A 16,679-nucleotide genomic window follows, 5' to 3' on the forward strand; every position below is an offset into this window, starting at 1 on the left:
GGCCCCATAGTGATGTTTTTTGAGAAATATGACCCATTCATTGGATTCCTACCAAAAAACCAGTCGGGAAGGGATAATTTTGGTAGGTTCTGGCGTAGTCCATTGTACCAACTCAACTCGCCGTTCATCCAGCGTTTTCTGACGATCCACGTGCTTATGTGTTCATAGTGCTAAAAGGACACCTAGGTGAGGGTCATACCCCCCATATGGAGTGAATTTTCGGTCCAGATCACTGATTTGGATGATAGGCGGGCCCCACTACACAAAAACGGTCGGTGTGGAGTGGACGCTGTTGAAGTTTCTTGCTTTTTGAAGATTTGAGTCGGTCAACGTGCGCTGACCGACTCTATGGGATTCAGTGCACGGCAGGAGTGTGCACATGGTGCACACAAGCTCTCAAGTGGAGTTCATTGTGATGTTTATGAGAGATCCTCTCCGTCCATCCGCTGCCCCATCTAATTTAAGTGGTCGAATCCAAAATTGAAGCATATCCAGAGATCAGGTGGGCCCCAAATCAAAGATTTATGGGCTGATCTATCTATTGGGAAACTTTTACAAGGATTCAATGGCTCAAATTTGACTTGTGCGGTTAATTTCAGGTCAGATATAAAGTTTCGAGCCGAACAGATGGTAAAAACCCTCTGATCTTGCATTCTGGACGATTTTTAAGCTAGTTTAATGTGAGCGGTGTGATTTTCTCAGATCTCTGGTGTGTAAATCCTTCGATCTCAGTCCCCTAAGGTCCATCCCTTGCCTTAGTGACTTCTGAGCATTAAATCCATACTTTTAGTACCCTTTTTCAGTTCGGGCTCCTAAATTCACCTTGCAACACAAACATGATTAAAATAAGGCATTAAACAGTATCATGTTCATAAAAGCAGGTAATAACTGGGGTCTAATATGCAATATTCGACCTTCAACACAACCCCCAACTAGCATTTTGCTAGTCCTGAGCAAAGTATGCGAAAAATAAATTGAGAACTATAGGAAAATTTCTATAAACTCGAGTGAATTTTGTAAAATAATCCAGATACGAGAATTTTATAATTCATGAATGTTGGACAGTACTTTCTCTTAGACTTAAGTGCACGGTAATTTCATAGTCAAATTCAAGGTATTAATCCATCAATTAGAAAAAATTCTAAACATTGAGTTTCATGGGTGTATAGTGTAATCTCGGCTTATTATCATTAAGAGATGCAATCGTCAATTTCATGATAACATTGATAATCAAAAAGAGTATTCAAGACAACCAAAACCTAAACCATAACTTACATCACAGATCATCTTTTCATTTTTCTAGCTTTTGAATTTTTTTTCCATGAAAAGTAACGCCAAAGAGGGGAATCAAATCCTCACCTATAGGGAGAAAACCTATGGTGAAGATCAGTCTCCCAACCCTTTCCAAATGTCAACCTTGGAGAATCGAACCTTCACCTATAAGGAGCAAACCTATGGTGAAGACTATTCGCCCAACCTTTCCAAAGGTAACTATTTTTTTTCTTTCAATTCTAGCATGATGGACAAATTTCTCAGGCAGGTTCCTTTCATGCTTAGTGATTACCAAGTTAATCCTTCCATATCAAACTGAAACCTCAATGTGTAAGCGAGATGTGACATGTGAAATCATGATTCAATCAATGTTTACAACTTCTAATCATGGATTGATAATTCAAACTCAACTATGGAATCTATCAGATAACTAAATCCAAGAGACGTAAATCCCTAACACTCCGTATCGTATACTTCTCAAATCACGACTATCCTTCAAAATCACTTCGAATTTCTAGAAAAAATTTAAAATTTTTTTTACAAATTTTGCTCAAAACCAAGAAAATACTGATTAGGTAACCTAATCTCCTACCCCTAATCAAAAATCTATATTGTCCTCAATGTAAAAGAAATAAGCATGCAATGCACATAAGACAATGAAAATAAGGGAGAAGTGATGGAAAGATAGTACCTGGACGAAGGAATCAAAAAGCTTTTTCTAAAGAGATCTCAGCGTGACAGTGGTTCGGCACAAGACTTAATTCAACAAAAGCAACTTATCCTAAAACAACTTAGAAAGCAAACTAACCTAATGGTATAAAGCCGACTATCCTAGAACGACATAAAGCAAACTACCCTAGTCCTATGAAAGCAGGGGAAAATCTACTCAATCATGTCGTAAGGTTCCTCTTCCGGCCAATATCTGGATAAATTTCGCAGTAGGTTTCTCAATAGGATCATCCAAAAGCCCTTTTTCCAATAGGCTTGGATGTCATGGAGCATGACTTTTCAGAGAAATTTATGTACCTCATAAAAAATTTATCGTTGATTTTCCTAAGGTATCCAACGTATATATGATTCACCTATGTCAGAAAAAGTTTCAAAGTTAGTATCCCATGGTGAATCAGAGACTACAGGTAGATAAAATTCAGAAAAATTTTCAGGAAATGATGTAGTCTCAACACATTCTGAAGTTTTAGACTTCAGTTCCATTGTCTGCTCCTCCTCTTTTAATGGTAAACATTTAAGATTTGGAGAAGAAGGGGCTTCAGAGTAAGGATTCTCTCAGATGGTAACAGCTACCGAGATATTATCTTGTGAGGCATCCACTATTTCTTTAATCATAGGATCATTTGAATCTGGAAAGTGTGCCAAGCAATCGTTCAAAGAGTTGGGAAATTTGGTTGAGAGTGACTTATTTTTCACATTAACATCTGTAATGAAATGCTCAAGGACTCCATCGTCCTTAAAAGGAGATGATGGTATGCTCTCTTACTCCTGCCTTGCATAGACAAATTGAGGATCAATTAGTGACGCATTGATGTGAGAACTCTGTTCATTGGTACCACCCAGTAAAGGCATTGTATTGTCAAGAGTTGACAACTTAAATGTGGCCTTAACTGAATGGTTTCAATTCCTTGGGTCATTTCGGACGACTCGTCCATCTCCCAAATCATATCATCATTCAATTTAGGGGAGTGGTCCAGACATGCATCACAAAGGTTTGAAAGTTTAGGTGGAAGCGGTTCATTCTCCATGTTTAAATTGGTCATGTCAGATTGGTGGAGTAGATCACTATGGTTGACAACTTCCTGAACCTCTATATCATTGATATGGGCCAAACTGGGGATTGAATCCCAATACTCATCATCATCCAATTCAGTGCAATATACACTTGGGATGGGATCACATTCCTCACATTCTATTTTAGATTGGGTTGAGGTTCGAATAAACTCACCTCTTCTTCATCATTAAAATCAGATGTGTCATGTAAGTGAAGTGTGTCAATGTCATTGTATTTGAAAGACACCCACGTCTCTTGATCATTCTTTTGAACCGTCATCAAGATCGACTCATCGGGAAATTGAACCGTATGCTCATTAACGGAATCCAACTCCTCATTCCAAATTCAAGAGTTCTCCACAATCGCCTCACGTGAACTCAACTGTTGAATATCTTTTCTAAGTTCTTGCAGTATTTGGAGTGTATATTGCTGGCTGAACTCTAGAGTTTGGAAGAAATTTTGAATTGAATTCTCTTGGATTGTTTATAGTTGAAATTTAAAGGTAAAGGACCCAAGAGAATTATCACTTGAAGTAAGTGCTTCTAAAGTTTTTCTAATTTCCGCACGATAGGCCATGTTACGCTGAAATGAATCCTCTTGGATCGTTTCTGGTTGGATCTCAATGGAAGGGTATCTAAGAGAATAATCATTATAACATGTTGTTGGTTCATCTTCCTAATTTTGATGTTTCCACTGGTTATAGTCATACGGATCATATGTGGGAGAATATAATGGTTGATAATAATCCCCATTCCCATAATTATGATCGCGTAAGGACTTATTAACCGATGGAGCATAATATTCTAGTCGGTTCTCGATGATGGTATATAGGTTGAATTACATCATAATCATTATACATCCCTCCCCAATATCTCTTATCCATCTCAGGATATTGACGTACTCACTCTTCCATGGTGAAACCCTAACTCTGAATCTAATCCTAAGAAGAATAAAAGAAAAGATCCTACACGAGTATGGAAAGTAAGAAGAGGGAAGAAGTTAAAAAGAAGTTACCAAATTAGAAGTTCCTATGTTAAGATCCTGTGAAAGAAAACAAAAGAAATTAGTTTCTAAAAATAGAAATTCTAAAGTTAGAAAGTTCTAAAAAATTTAGAAAGATGAGTTAGTTTCTATAAAGAAGACTTAGAATTAGAAAGTTTCTAAAATAGAAAATCTAAACCTAAAACCAACAAGTTTTTAAAAATAAACTAGTTCCTAAAAAGGAAAGTTTCTAAACCCTAAAAATAGAAAGTAATTAAAAGAAATCCTAGAATCAATTAAAAAAAAATTCTAAAAATAGAAAATAAAACCCTAATCCTAAAAATAGAAAAATAGAAAAATTAGAAAGGGATTACCAATTTAGAAAGTCTATGTCAGGGTCCTACAAAACAGGAAAGTAGGGTTAGTTTCTAAAAATCAGAAAAAATCTAAACCTAAAGTTAGAAAACCCTAATCTTAACCTAATTATAAAACTAGTCAATTTCAGAAAAACGTAACCGTTAATCCCCGGCAACGGCGCCAAAAACTTATTAACACCCCAAGTATAAGGTTATGATGTAGTAATAAACTCAGTAAGACCAAGGTCGAATCCACAGGGACTGAACCTTGTACGTATTCTGAAAGCAACCAGAACTAGAACTAGGCGAAGATGTAAACTAAATCAAGCGAATATGAGTGAATAATGGTGAAATAGTAATCTAAAACTTGTGAAATTCAAAAGTAGGAAACTAGGGATTCAGAGGATCCACTTCTCGATATCGGGGAGATCTACGCTTGATTCATGAACTCAACTGGACTTCGAGTCCCATCTTCATCCAGTTAGAAGATATATCATTAAAGCTCAATCTGAACTTCCTTTGATCTAGCTTTTAAAGAGACAAAAGGTATAAGAATTAGAGATGATTCCATTACAAAACCATGCCCATGAGACAAAGCAAACAACAAAATTAAACTAATTCACAACCAATCAGGAAGATGTATAGATGTTAGGAAGGATTCCATCATCCAACCATGCCCAGGAGATGATGGTGAACAACAGGGATTCCTAAATTAATAATCCCTATAATGCATAGAAAATACTCAAAGCTATCGCAGATCCATTGTAATTTAAGTCACAACAAACCATTGAAAACTAAAGGCATTCCTTATAATCAAACTAGAATCAAAAGAGTTCCTTAAACATGAATCAAAGCATGGAAAGACACCCCATCTCGCTACAAGTTTTACCTCTTAGCCCTAGCTAAGACTCTTAGCCAACCACAATCATGAGCATGCTAAACTCTTAAAAACATAAGGGAGGAAGAAAGAAAATCAAAGAGGAATAATAGAAAAGGATAAAGAAGGAAGAGGCCGGCCTGCGCCCACTCTCTCTCTCTCTCTCTCTCTCTCTCTCTCCCTCCACGTTCTTCACTTTTTCATCCTTTGCTTCTCACCACGCCTCCACGGCTACCTCTCCAATCCCCTCTCAGCTGTTTTCTCCTTCTTTTATATAGCAGGGAGAGTCAGTCGGCTAGCAGAACCGACCTCTGTTTTTTGCAACGAGAACCGCACAAATAACTGCGTTTGAATTGAGTTTTGGGATGCTGATCATCCCAAACTCTGATGCTGACACCTTGACAAGGGTCAAGAGCTCCTGATCAAGCATGTGGACGGTCCAGATCATAGATCTGACCGTACCCTTGATCAGAGAACGACCCACTGCATCTGGTTTTCACGGACGTAAGGCATACGGAAACAGAGGCCGCTGACATGTTTGGTGGGCCTCACAGTGATGTTTTTTTAAAAATCTAACCCGTTCATTGGATTCCTGGCAAAAAACCAGTCGGGAAGGTGTGGTTGTCACGCCCTAGACTCGGTAACCAAACTCGCTCACAAGGAATCCGATGGTCGGTTCTGGCCGCAATAGCCTCCGTAGTACCCAATTCTCAGCTCCTAAAGTAGGTTCCGATCCTGGGATCCTAGAAGGAGGATTTTCATAAGTCATACATCCATTCTAATAAGAGCATACCCAAGATCACGGTAAGTATATCCAAAAAATAACGAAGTCACACATCACAAAATCCACTATAAATTTGAGCTTTAATACAATGCTAAAAGGAAATACATCTGATGACAAAAGAAGAAGGAAGAAGATTTACAACACTAGGGTCCACGGCTCAACTCTTATCCAAGCTCTGCTGCTATGATGTCGACCTAGGATCTCCTGCACGCATCAATCGTGCATACGCTTATAGAAAGTTTAGAGGGTGGTGAAAGTGTGTGACAATGGTGCATAGAAGAATGATAGGAGATACAGAAGGAAAGTATGAGCAATGCCAATGCCATAAGCCTAACCAAGGCTGTCATGAATATAATGTAATGAATACTGGGCATCATAACAAGGTGATGCATAAAGGGCTTGTATAGCCGATGCAAATGCAATGTGAAGTAATGACAGTCCTCATATGTAGTCCACATGTCAGTACAGTTCCATCATAAAGAATCTACCGGGGTCTAGTACACTGCAAAATGACTGCCGCTCTACAGACTCACACAGTCAAATGAGTGTAGGAGACCTCACTACCTGCCTATGGATAGCCAATCACCAGCAAGGCCTGACGGGAGCGGACCCATTCACGAGCTGGTCAGACTCAGCCTAGCAATGCCCTCTCTCACAGGCGGGTAAGGCCACACCCCATTCCAATCGACTACACGATAGTGGGAGTCACAACGTAAAGGTGTAAGGCCCTCGTGCACTCATATTTTTCACCCGGTCACGGCGCTGGAGCAGATCCTTGATACCATGGAAGTTTTAAAAATTTCACCCATGGGCATCCTATGCACCCTATATACTCAAGTAATACATTTCTGGTGTTCATACATACGACTATCCATGAATGTCCCTATGGAGGCAAGGCCCTGTTGAAGCAAGGGCGATACTATCATGAAATGCGATGCCAATGCATGAGTCACGCATACAGATCATGCACTAGCTCTGAGCACTTGATGTGCACAAGGGGAGAAACTCCATTCATCTATCATATCAACCCAATGACCACACATAAGTGTAATCCAATCACGCAAATGATGCATATGGGTCATGAGGGTGTGTCGTTTGGCAATGAAGACTTGGAACATACTCCTCCTTCCCAAGGAGGGAAACAAGCCTAGGTACTTAGAGAATTTACTATGGGATCATCCTCTAGTGGGGGCCCAATACTTTGGGGTAGCCCACGAGCTAGGAAGGGCCATATAAAAGCCCAAGGGAAGAAATGGTCCTAACAAGGGTCCAGGTGAGCCTTCAACCATCTATATCCACTCTATGGGCCTACCTCAGGGTCACCAAGGAGGACATCCAACCTCAACTGGGTCCCAAAAGGTAGCCCGCTATTACTCGAGTGAATAAAAGCCTAAGGCCTTAAACAATCCAAGGGCTTAGTGGGCAATACACATGGCTCGATACATAGGCAATATGGTGGGCCCTCAAGCGAGGTTTGGGCTCAACCATAAAAGTCACAATCCCACATATTGTGGTGGGCCTAATGGGCAGCCCGGTAACCAACCTTATGGGCAATTTCTTATGTTTAAAGTAAGTGAATTGGGCATTACATCTTGGCCCAAGCATGTGGCTAATTTAGTGGGTAACCAAGGGCCCAACCACTTGTGTATTTTGGCCCCTAAGCCCATCATAATACCATGGTAAGTATAGGCCCAGAGGTCCAATGGGGCCTAACTTAGAAGGTCCAAGATGAGCGGGCCTACCAAGGCCAACTAATACATTGCATATAGGTCCAATTAAAGTTCAATGGAGGTGGGCCTCCAAGCATTCATAAATGAGGCCCAAGGGCATCTTAAAAGAAGGCAATCTCAAGTGCATAATCCACCCTTAATCTAGTGGCCATGCTGCCCCAAAACAAACCATTAGGGGTGGCCAGTTTGGGCCTTTTGCTAAATTTTAGCCCACCCATATTCTGGGCTTATTAGGGCCCAACAAAAATCATAAAGGGGTAAGTATAAGCCCCCTGGTGGCCCACATATGTCTCTATGTGTAACGCCCCGAACATTTCAATACCCAAGTATTGAAAGTCCTCGAACGTTACCTAGAAATTAACTGATGTGTACATGTGTACGATACCAATCCAACTATCTTAGCCTTGCACCCTTACCCTGACACAAATCTAACCATTGGGAATTGCATCCATTCAATAAATCCAACCATCTGACCATTGATTTTAAGGCAAGACCATCCATCACGTGATTTGACGTAAGTACCTTCCCAAGAAGCAAGAAACATTCGCTCGGATATCGGGATACTGTGAATAGAATGACCACTCTCCTCATGTTACAGTCTACTAATCTCTCGTCTACTCTGCGTGGCTTCAGTTACCCACTGAATTAGATTCCGCAATAAGAAAGGTCGGTGGCATAATTCTCATTCTCTTTTATGGGTTCCTCGATATATGGTTGGGCATCGGCTGACTGATAAAATTCGAGCTTGTAGATGTTCATCGAGGAGGTCATGGAGCTTGTAGAGCTAACATCGTTGAGGGAATCACTGGTCGGGCTACCTGGCGTGAATGGGCTGTCGACTGAGCAGTGAAAGAGGCTGACTATTGCCGTTGAGCTTGTCGCCAACCCATCTATAATATTCATGGACAAGCCAACGTCTAGACTTGATGCCAGGGCAACAACTATCGTGATGAGAACCATGAGGAACATCGTGGACACTGGCAGAACTATGGTGTGCACAATCCACCAGCCCAGTATCGACATATTCAAATCTTTCGATGAGGTAAAATAAAGTTAAAACAAAAAAACTTGCAATTTTCTTTGTTTTTTCAATCCATTAATTCATTTGGCATATCTTGATTTCTTTTATCCCCTATTTGCAGCCGTTCCTTTTGAAGAGAGGAGGAGAATAAATATATGTAGGCCCACTGGGCCATCACTCTAGCCATTTTATCAACCACTTTGAGGTGATGCCCGATGAATGATGAACGTAGAGAATGCAATCAATTATTTTTTTTTTGTTTTTTTTTTCTATTTTCTTAGGATATGGGTACTGATCCAATTGAGTTTTATTTTATGAAGGGAATCAACGAAGTCCACAAGATAAAGGACAGTTACAATCTGGCAATGTGGATGTTCGAGGTGTCTAACAGAGCATAGGAGGGGATTTTGGGGGTGATTTTTTCTAAAATATACAAGAATTCAGATCTTTTTAGGTCAGTTTTTCTTTAAAATGCTTCCATAAGCAGCATCTGAATCGAAAATGTATTAGTTCTTACCTGATCTACACTGATTATTGCAAGAGAAACAAAGCTCTAATTGCAAAAATGAGCTCACCTCCCCCTGGTTCCAATGATCTCTACTTCCCATCTCAGTATTCACAGCCCTTCATCACACAATGCATTGCCTGCCTATGGAAACAGCGAATGCCGTAATGGCGGAATCCGCCGTATACCGCTGTTCGGCTTCTCTTCACGACTGTCATCACCTTGATGTTTGGAACGATATTCTGGGATCTTGGGTCCAAAACGTATGCTATTAGCTTCAACCATCATTGATTCAATGTCTCATAGTAAACACTTAAATATTAATTCTGCTTCTGGATTTAAAGCTGATTCAGTTGCATTGCTATAATGTTCAAAATTTGCAGGACTTCTGAACTAGACCTGTTCAATGCCATGGGTTCCATGTATGCTGCAGTTTCTTCTTCAGAGTGCAAAATACATCATCAGTGCAGCCAGTTGTGGCTGTTGAACGTACTGTTTTCTATAGAGAGAGGGCTGCCGGGATGTATTCAGCTGTATTATATGCCTTTGTGCAGGTAAGCACATCCATCCCAGTCTCTCAAAACTCTGTTCTTCCATGTTTGACATTAGCCTCACTTAATTTTAATGCATTTCTCAGGTGGTGGTAAAGATTCCATACATCTTGGTTCAAACTCTTATATATGGGATCATTGTCTACGTCATGATCCAATTCGAATGGACGGCTATCAAGTTCTTCTGGTATCTCTTCTTCATGTTCTTCACATTGCTTTACTTCGCCTTCTACGGAATGATGGCCGTCGGCCTCACTCCCAACCATGACATTGCTGCAATCGTTTCCTCTGCATTCTATGCGCTGTGGAACCTGTTTGCAGGCTTCATCATTCCCCGGCCTGTAAGTTTTTATCCAATCCTCTCCATTCATATCAATGCTTCATATATAAATAAAATTTGGACCAACTCTTTCCTCTTGATCACAGAGAATTCCCATATGGTGGAGATGGTACTCACTACAAGAAATGAGGGCAAAACCGACGGTGGATGAAACCCTTTACCGGCTGGAACCAAAGCCGGCCGCGGGCAAATGGCCACTGTTAAATCAAAATCACGGATGCCCTAATCTCATTCCGCCCTTTCCCTCTCCGCATCGCCGACTCTCTGGCTCTGCACCTCTCTCTCTAAGCACCTCTCCCTCTCCGCTTGATCTCTCTCTACCTCTCTCTCACCGTCTCTCTCTCCCTCTCCACTCTCGAACCCACCCATCTCCCTCTCCGCTCAATCTACCCCCCCCCCCTCTCTCTCTCTGTCTTCCATCCTCCGGCACGAACCGAAAACCGCAGTTGTTGTGCTTGTCCATCCTGCATGAGCAGAGCACCGGGTCCGGCCAGATCTGGTCCTTTTACTCACTGGAAATAGGTACAGATCTTAGCCGAAATCACACCACAATGGCATTTCACCAAAACAATCCTCTGCCCTCGATTCTATTCCCTTCCTTTCCCTTCCCTCCCTCCCTCCCTCCTAGGTTTTGCGATTTTTGCTGTTTTAGAGATGGATACTGCAAATAAGTTTTGAACTTGAGAATGTCTGTGCTGGAGCCTTGGAAGTACTTGTATGCATTTTGTTCTTAATATGGTGAATTTGCTCGTGGTTGGAGATTTTTGGGCTTTTTATGCATGGATATAGGCGATCTCCAATCTTCAAATGGGCTTTTTACTGGTAAATTTTTTCTGATTTTGGAAAAATTCGATATGCTTTTTGTTTGTTATCCAATCTCCTGGTTTGAGACACTTGTGGATTTGCTTCTGGTTTCATGGCCAAAATCTCTCTCTCTCTCTCTCTCTCTCTCTTGTTTGCATTATACAGATGATTTGCCTTGCTTTCTCAAGACTATAAAAAATAGATGGCAGATGTTTCAATCTAAATTTCAGGCTGGAGATATTTATTTTGCTGTCTAATGCAAGTGCTCAGATCCTATCCTCTGTTTGAAGAGTTATGTCCGAGGACTTGGTGTTGCTTTTCCAATCGATGCTCATGCTTGGAATTAGTATTGGACTTGCTTTCAATGTGGTTTTGCTTTCAACTGATAAAAGATCAAGACTTCCATGTACAGCTTGTGGAATTAGTATTGGACTTGCTTTCAATGTGGTTTTGCTTTCAACTGATAAAAGATCAAGACTTCCATGTACAGCTTGTGGAATTAGTATTGGACTTGCTTTCAATGTGGACTTGCTACTAATATTTATGGATTCTACAGTTTGTATATGAATATTCATATTGGCCTTTGTGGAAAAATTTGTATGTAGGTCTTTATGCTTATAATAATCTTCTATTTTAACTGCCTGATGTAGCATGTATAACCATTGACATGACCATGATAAGGCTGATAATTGATTTTTGGTAATTATAATGATGGTAATCAATAGATAAATGGTACATATTACTGGGCTATGGGCCCCACTTGTCATTGTTGAATACCTGTATATACTGTTAAGAGACGCGCATTACGTATATAGGGAGTTATTTGATACTCTGGCAGTGTATGACTCTTTTACTAAAAGTATTTCTCTAATTATTCCATCAAAATTATGTTCTGCTCATGCATTTACTAAAAGTAAATGAGGCTAATCTTTTCAAATGAATTCTTTTTATCTCGTGACAATAGATGTGGGTCCACAAGCACCAAGGATCTTTTAAAAGGTAAGCTTTGGATAATTAAGGCAGCAAAAAATGATTCATGCTTTCTTGAAGTATGGATGTTTGGGCAGTCCCAAACATAGGTGTTTCTACTTATGCAGTTTGTGAATTCATTTCATTGATAATGATCTTTGGTTCTTTGACACTGCTCCTAAGAAAAAACAGTTGGAAAGGATGGGCTTCTCTCCACTCGACGACAACATGAATGGTTTTAGCGGGACCCATTTTCAGAAACTGTCTGCATTTCAAGTCCTCTTGGATTTGTGTAGCAGAAATGAGCTCTAAGGGAGGGAGTCTCATATGTGGATCTCAATAACCTAGGACAACTACTTAACTGTACAAATGATTTCTGACCATACAATCAAACTATATTCTAGCAATACAATACTAGTATAGCAGTATGAATGCATCTAAGAGTTATATAACAACATCTATTCGTATGCACACCTAAGAATATAGAAAATCATAACCAAATTAAATTCTACTACTATACTACAGCCATATCAATGTATATACATCCTATGTGTCTGAGAAGCATTTTTTCCTCTTTGCTTATTTAGCCAATTAAAGGTGAAAATGTAAGGTTTCTCCTATTTGGTGGATAAATGGTTTTGCCCATTTGTAGGCTCGCACTAGGGGTCGACATTCAGCCATGTCTCTCACTTCAGTTCAGGCTTTCACTATTTCCCAATGTTCCACTAGCTACTTCATATTTTTCATTTTCTATTCCCAAAGTAGTTAAACAGATAGCCCTTCATGAGTTCATAAGCGAAAATACGGGTTGAGAATTTCTTGACTTTTCTTTTCTTTTTTGTTGTCTCATGAAACTGTAAGGAGCATAATGTCATGGTTATTTGCTTTTTTGATGACTTGATTCATTAGTTCTTTAAGGAATAGTCAGAAGTGTTGTATTTGCAATACCTTCAGCTAACTTCTTATGGAAGGATAATTTTTGTTTTGGTTTGTCATATTTCTAAATTTCTCTGATCACCATTCTTGATAAACACTACTAACATCACCACTTAGAAGTTTTGAATATCCAAAGTCACCGAGGTAATTTCACAAATCTGTGCATCATTAATTATCTCATGTCTAATGTATGAATATTGTGGGCTTGGCAAAGGTCATAAACAGAATCAGTTCCAGGATCTATTGTTGCTGTTTTCAGCCTTGGGACTGTTGGCCTTGCAGTAAGTTGCCTAAAGATTTCTTTTGTATTTTGTCCCTGACATGAGAAGTAACACTGCCTGATTTTTGTACAAGAACATCCAATCAATCTGGTTCATCTAATGAAATTATGAAAAACTGGGATCTCATACACATCTTCCATATTGGCATGTGTGGCTACATGTGGATGGGCACAGCTCCACACACATGCAGGCTTAACAAACATCTGTTTCAGGTTTACTTAATATGGTATTGATTTGTTTGGTCCTTGTATTTGATATTTGCCTCTACAGCATGTGTAACTCTTAACTGCAGTAGTGTAATTTATGTCAGTAAGGAACTCTTCAAGGAGCCAGTACGTCTGGATTTGTTTGCAGCCAATCCATGCTTTGAAACCCATTCAACTAAGAATAGTAATTTCACATCCCAAGCTTAAATTTGGATTGCGTTAGTAATATTTCTATAACTTTACTAGTTCTCATATTGTTATATATGACCCAACCAAATCTAATTGAAAGTTCCTTGCCATCCAATCTTTGGCCATCTTTTTCCTAGACAATTGATATTTATATTCTTTTCTTATCCGTCTTTTGTAGGACATTGACAGGCAGGTTAAAAGCTTCGTTCTGTAAGGCTTTTCACACATCTTCCATCTATGGTAGAGCTTATGAAAGTAAAGTTTGTATCTCACAACTGTTGGCCCCACTTGTAAGTTGTAATGTGTATCCTGACACTTAAACCCAATGCACTTGTAAGTTTTTTTTTTGAAGGTGCAGCTTGTCTGCTACATGTGCTCTTGCACGTGTTAGCATGATGGACATGTTGCGTTTCCACAAGTTCACCATAGATGAGTCTCTATCCTATTGCACTGCAAGATGCCATGTTTATTATGTCCCACTGTTGGAAATATTGGATTTGATATGCTGGATTTGCCAAATCATATTAGCAAGATTCATGGATGCCTTCTTAAAGTTGACCTTTGGGATTGTGTTTGCTAATTTCTTTATATATTTACCTTTCTAATTTTCAGGAACCTGTGCATTCTTAATGTGTGTTCCGACCTTTGGGATTCCTTGCTTGTAACTATCTATCACTATGGATGATTCATCCTCCATTCATTAGCTGTCATTCTGAAATGTTTTTCATGCAATTTGTGTTATTCTGTTGGGAGATTTTAGCATTGAAACTTTGAGGATTTTCATTTGCAAGTATCATGTGTTAGTTGAATAAGGAGATTTTCTTTTCATGCAGTCACAATCTTTTAAAAAAAAATCAGTACTATGCAATGTTAAGCAGTTGGAAATAAAAATACAGTTATTTAGCAAGTATCATGTCTTAATAAAATAGTCAGTTTCAGTTGTTGATTGTTTCTGGAATTTGAATGCAGGCTCTTGTATCTTCTTGGAAGAATGGCGATACAATGCATTACATATTTGATACAGTAATACTATGGCCTTTTGTTTTCTAGCGGATCATATGTGCTTCCTTTTATTTATTTATTTATTTTTATAAATCAAGTTACATTCAATTTTAGCCTTGAACAATTCTTCCATGGGATTTTCAATGAATAGGATTATAAAATATAGAGGCAGGTATGGAATCAAGTTAGTTTTAAACCAAACACCACTTCATTGAGAACATCAACAATATGCAGAAATCCTCTCAAATGATAGAGACTTGCTAATTAGATTAACCCTCAATGTTGGGTTTCCATTAAACCATCATCAAGATTCAGGCACCATTCTCAAAAGTTCTACTTCGATAACATTCTCATTGCCTTCATTATCTTGATTTTTGATTTCCAGATTGAGCTTGCAAAAATGTTGTTGGTGGAGGGACAAAGTCATCTTTTTGTACATTGGCCTGAACAAGGTGTTGATGATGAAGAAAAGAAAAGTTTCTTTGATCAGGTTCATTTTCATGGCACTTTTTTTAGTTATTATTATTTTGGTTCTTATGAGTACAAGAACCTTGTATTCCATGCATTCTTAGTATATTTTTACAACTCAACTGATGTATCCTGGAAATATTAAATGGTCTCTGTTTGATTTCCAAGTCCAAGCAGCAAAAGTTTAACATCGGTTTCAACTTTTAACCTTCCATTTTCCTCACTCAAACATTTATTTTTCTTATTATTATGATTATTTTGAAATTTATCTTTGGAAGCCTTGTTGACCACAAATTTCTGGTAGAAGACCAAACTGATTTTGATGGGTTTCTGGAAACCTACATTGCTTTGTACCTATCAGTAAGATTGTTAATACTCTTCACATATCTACTTATTGATGTCAAGTAGCTCTTTTCTATAGGTAACTCGGATTAATTCAACCTATCTAGGTGGTTTGGCATCATATATTCGAAATGCTAGGAATCTATTAGCAGATTCAAAAGCAGGGAAAAATCCATTTAATGGCTTTACTCCTTGGGTAAGTGAATCCATTAAATTTGTTTTGCAATCTGTGTTTCTTGTACATTTCTGCCAGAAATTTGTTTTCAATTTCACTTCTTTTTTTTAATGAGAAAGATTTGCTCTATAGCTACGGTCACAGTATGGGTCCTCATCTTTAGCTACGAATTTTATCCGTAGCTTTTGAGCACTTTTCTGGTCGTGTAGCAAAAGTTGACGATTTAGCGGCGTCCAACACAACTGTCAGTAAAGGTCCTGGCCGTCGGTAAAACCTTTACCGACCAATGTTTAATAAATAAATAAAATCTGGACTAACTCTTTCCTCTTGATCACAGAGAATTCCCATATGGTGGAGATGGTACTACTGGGCATGCCCCGTTGCTTGGACCTTGTATGGATTGGTTGCTTCCCAGTTCGGTGACATATCCAAACGCATGGACAATGACATGATAGTGTCAGAGTACGTGAGGGAGTACTTCAGATTCAAGCATGACTTCTTAGGAGTGATTGCCGCTAGGGTCATCGGATTCACAGTGCTCTTTGCATTCGTCTTCGCCTTCTCCATTAAGGTGTTGAATTTCCAAAGAAGATGAGAAGGTTTTTTTTTTTTTTTCCACAAGCCAAAATCAAATGGGGTTTGATCAGTTCAGCTCCCCGCAGTTCATGAAGCTTTTGGGCTATTCTATCAAAGGTAGGGGGCTGAAGTTTCAATATCATATGCTAGTATTTGTTTGTTGATTATTGAAATTTGTTGTAGTTAACCCGTTTTAATACTTTCTTATACACCATATTTAGTTTCATTAAGTGTGTTGGAGGCTGTTGTTGTATCAGCATACAACAAAACTTGGGCTAGATTTATACAAATCTCCTTCTGTAATTTTGTTCATGTGTATGTGTCACATTTGATGCATTCCACATTTAAGTTGCAAACAATTTCTTAATAGTCATGTGCTACCCCCAAACCAGAAGCCTATTTCTGTTAATGGGGGGAGAAAGTGGGCCGGGCTGATCAAGGCCCATGAGATGATCTTGGACATGGGTTTCGAAGCCCGTAATTAATTAGGCCGAGCCTTGGTTTTGATATGCTGAAGGCCTAACATGATCC

At 39.1% G+C, this 16,679-nt stretch overlaps 2 long non-coding RNA genes and 1 pseudogene across 3 annotated transcripts; all 3 read left to right on the forward strand.

Annotated features, from left to right (window-relative positions):
* The window catches only part of LOC131218131 (pleiotropic drug resistance protein TUR2-like), a 104,874-nt pseudogene extending 88,423 nt beyond the window's left edge, over window positions 1-16,451 (forward strand).
* Window positions 13,292-14,002, forward strand: LOC131219240 (uncharacterized). Of its 2 annotated transcripts, none has more exons than XR_009158074.1 (3): window positions 13,292-13,416; window positions 13,501-13,580; window positions 13,764-14,002. It is a non-coding gene; the product is annotated as an uncharacterized LOC131219240 (long non-coding RNA). The 2 variants fall into 2 exon arrangements; XR_009158075.1 differs by having other exon boundaries at window positions 13,338-13,402.
* On the forward strand, window positions 14,489-15,713 carry LOC131219241 (uncharacterized). Its single transcript, XR_009158076.1, has 3 exons — window positions 14,489-14,759; window positions 14,973-15,077; window positions 15,477-15,713. It is a non-coding gene; the product is annotated as an uncharacterized LOC131219241 (long non-coding RNA).
* Window positions 16,452-16,679: the final 228 nt, after the last annotated feature.

This window comes from Magnolia sinica, chromosome 11 (genome assembly GCF_029962835.1).
Source record: "Magnolia sinica isolate HGM2019 chromosome 11, MsV1, whole genome shotgun sequence".
NCBI lineage: Eukaryota > Viridiplantae > Streptophyta > Magnoliopsida > Magnoliales > Magnoliaceae > Magnolia > Magnolia sinica.